Here is a 4,083-nt window from a genome sequence, read left to right as displayed (position 1 = left end):
GGAGAGGTAGAAAGGGTCTTGCCACGAGGGAGTGAGAGGGTGGCTCGGCTAGAGAGATCTATAGGGGTGCCCGGGTGCCACGAGGCAAAGGGTAGGGGGATTACTGCCTGAGGCTTCAGAAACCAAGGGTGTCTAATGCCAAAGTGGACTTTGTTCACTCGCTGAGATGACGTTCTCTATGTGTGTATGTGTGTGCGTGTGTGCGTGCGTGCGTGTGTGTGTGTGTGTATGTATGTGCACGTTTTTGCGTGCACGCAGGTGCGCAAAGAAATACATTTTTCTCCTTCGTTCGACTCTGCTAATAATCACGCCGCACACTCTGAATTTATTGCGATCGCAATGATCTTAAACAAATTTTTCATTTACAAAATTACAAAATTAAAGATGATAACAAAAAGAAACATTAGAATTGCTAATCAAACCGATAGTACGTTACGTTACCGACTCCTACAAGAGAAGAGGGCAGATCCAACTTATTGCGCGTTGCGAAAAGTTTCCGTAATGAATTAAGTTAGTAGACACTTCTCGGCTCACGCAGGAACGATATCCTAGAAGACTAACGATATTGACGACAAATACGTTTACAAGAACGATAATGAGGTTGATAACGAGGCAATTACATACAAATATCTCTCGCAGGTAGGATACGGATCATCTCGCGCCGGATTGAATCGGAAAGATCGAACTTTCGCGAGAAAGTTTTTAAGCTTTTTTACGCCCCTTGTGTCCCGAAGTTTCCTACCCCGTCGAAGCAAACTGTTGCTTAGATCGTTATCTGGGGGGGGGGGGGGGGGGGGGGGAGGGGAGGGATAGGAAGAAGAGACAAACGTTCGTCCCATTGACGTGAAGGAATTAGAAATAATCCCTTTAGGGTCTATTCTGAGAAGGGAAGAGCTCATGCTTTTTCTTCCTACGCTTTCGACTTTTCAATTGACATGCCAGTGACTTCCTTTGTCGGCGACACAGAGCGAGAGTGTGGGCGTGTCTGCGCATGCATTCATATATCCATCCATTCATTTATTTACCGTGCGCATTCCATACAGCATTGTTGAAAACGTTATTAATCCCAACGAGTTCGCGCTTTATCGCGACTCGAGTTTTCTTCGCTTTCCAGAAGATAGAGGAACGGAGGGGCGGAGGGGGGGGGGGGGAGGAGGAGGAAAGGGAGAAGAAGAAAAAAAAAACGGTTCGTGCAGAAGACGTCGTAAATAAAGTACGGACCGGCCAATAAAAAGATCGCCTTTTTGAAGGAAGTCGAGCGGACAGGTGGAGCCCCGAGGACGTCTGTGCACGGGGTATAACCGTCATAAAGTCGAGAGAAAAAGTATTTTACGACGCTGGCCCGATAACTTGGCCACTTCCCCTAAGACTACAGAGCTTTTACGAGGTCACTCCTACATCGCAGCCTCTGTTAGTCTCTGTTCGTCGGTTTGTCCACGTACGCCCACCGCATGGATAATTCCAGCGATGCGGCTTCGTTGAAATTATGAGGCGATCGCAATTGTCATATTTTTCAAAGCTTTAGATAGCTTTCGCAGCATTTTTTTATAATTAACTTACTGTAACTTCTATTGGACGGCGGAGGGCGCAGTCTAATCTTGAAAATTTGCGAAATGTTCTATCATTGTTACAATTTATGCTTCACGAAAAAAAAAATGATTTTGCTAAAGTATTTAAAAATTTAGCTAGATATACATTTGAAAATAATTTTATTAGACTATCAAAATAATTATATGTGGAATACTCAAGTTGATTGTTAAAATCTCCTTTGTACAATTGCTCATTATGCTTGTGTTTTCTATATAATTATTTTGATAAAAGGATCTAGTTAAATTTTTAGATGTATCAACAAAATGACTCTTTTCCTGTTCGAATAACTTGCTTAATTTCTTTGTGCTTCGTGTTAACCTCTGGTGAGGTAAACTACGTGATTAATGTATATATTTTTATCTTAGACAAACAACTTTTAGAAAATATTTCGATCGTTTCTCTCGGGTATCAAGGTTAACCAACGTAGACTGATAAAGCTGATTTTACGTCTCTCTGAACGCGTGGACTTTCTATATCTTTGCTCGTACTTGACCCGATGAGACTACCGCATACGATTGGCTGACTGCGGTCGTTTTCAGATTTACGGTAAAGGAAAATTGCGATCTCTCGTCGGAGAATTACCAAAGTATAAGTTTGCACGAATCCTTTCACGTACCATCGTAAGGACAGTGTATAGATCGTCCCGTTCATTCACGAATAAACGTACCAAAGATACACATACGATAATTTGATATTCAAGAAAGTCAACTATCCTGTTAAATTAATAACATCAAATTATAGCCTCTATTTGAGTTCTTTCATATTTTCATCTTTATAGGTCACCATTGCTCCTGTACTCAATAGGTTATTAATTTAACTAACTAAAATAATAGAATTAAACAATTTAATTCAAGAAATTTATTAAATTTCATACAAATTTAGTTTATTTACTGAATGTGTACGTTAATATATAAACGTTGTTTATCTCGAAACAAAATTTAACCACCAAAATGGATTAATTTACATTTTAATACGTAAAAATTAAAAATGTTATTCAATTAAAGGAATTATCATTGCTTCTTTATTATCTAACACTGCACCTCCGATATTCCCTCACGTTCGTCACTTTTGTGAACCAGATTTTAATGATGCGTTCATCATGTGAATCGGATTAAATCGCCAGTTTAAAACGGCAATTATGTAAAGACGATGGCGTGTCCGACAATCGCTGTTCGCCTCGATATTATAATTATTGGACTTCACGCGTTTGACCCAGCTGTAAAGTATTAATCCGGGCTGGCAGCGCGACGATCGGTTAATAACATGGAAGGCTTAAGCGGGGAGATAAAAATACAAGTAAAAGCGAGGAAAAATATATGTCTAAAGATCAATCTCGTGCGACATTCCGCTATCTAAACATCCGTTTCGATTGCGAAAATATTAATTAAATATTAATGATTATTCAAAATCTATGTACAAATAGGTGTGTGTGTGTGTGTGTTTTTCTGTGTGTGTGTGTGTGTGCAGATCAATTTCTTGTAACTTATAAAACAACTGAATGACAAGAAATAATCGATGGTTTCGATTACTTAGGATTACTCAGATTACGTATAAAGGGATACACATAGTAGGTTACTGTTGTTTACATGTAGATCATCGACACTCGTATTAACCCAAGGTGGCAAAACAATGACGACAACGAGCAAATAATACGCAAAGTTAAACGGAGAGAAATTGCATTTAAAAATGCATTCGCATCAAGGAAGCAAACCCGCCCAGTATGCTCTTTTGACCAGGGCCTCTATTCTTGAAAAGAAATGTATACGAGAGTCTAGAGAAATATTACAGTATACGTTACGTATACTGTAGAATTTTCCTGGTTTTTTGTATAGGTTTCTTTTCAAGAATAAGGATCCAAGTTGTACGCAGGTAGGCAAACAAGCAGACAGGCGAAAAGGACCATTCTCGACGAAGAAGTGCCGTGTAACTTACGTCTTTCAGGTATCGCGGCAAAGCCGGCAACGTTACGTATCGCCGGTAGTGGCATACTGGTGTGACAGCGTGGTGCAAAGAACGGAGTCCAGCATGAGGAGGAGACGACAAACGACAGAAAGAAAGAGAGAGAGAGAGAGAGAGAGAGAGAATGCGTGTATAAATGTGCGTGTGTGAGAGAAAGAGTGATATACAGAGAGTGGTATAGGTACAGATAGAGCAACACATTCAAATAGACGAAGGCCGACTAGAGAGAGAGAGAGAGAGAGAGAGAGAGAGAGAGAGAGAGAGGAAGAGAAAAGGAGAGAGACAGAGACTGTAGATATTGTACGTCCACGTAGCAGTGCCGCACATGTACGCTGAAGGAGCAAAGCGGTGGGCAAAGCACATACCCTTCTAAGCACAAGCCTAACACACCCGTGGAAGCCCCTTCGGCCGATGAGCGCTGGCGCCCCTTGGCCCCTCGTTCTACGCTGTACTACTACCCTCCCGCCGCCCTGCCCTCACCGTCCGGAAAGGTCCCTGCCGCCCATTCCCTCACCCCCTCCCTTCCCCGCGCCA

General features: G+C 41.6%; 1 protein-coding gene across 1 annotated transcript in view; it reads left to right on the top strand.

The window, feature by feature from the left end:
- Nucleotides 1-4,083, top strand: part of LOC108770001 (nucleolar protein 4-like) — a 90,805-nt gene that overhangs the window by 7,709 nt on the left and 79,013 nt on the right. The gene's annotated exons all lie outside the window — the stretch shown is intronic.

The sequence above is a fragment of the Trachymyrmex cornetzi genome, unplaced genomic scaffold (genome assembly GCF_001594075.2).
Source record: "Trachymyrmex cornetzi isolate Tcor2-1 unplaced genomic scaffold, Tcor1.1 scaffold98, whole genome shotgun sequence".
Classification (NCBI taxonomy): Eukaryota; Metazoa; Arthropoda; class Insecta; order Hymenoptera; family Formicidae; genus Trachymyrmex; species Trachymyrmex cornetzi.
This window is presented reverse-complemented; position numbering and strand designations above follow the sequence as displayed.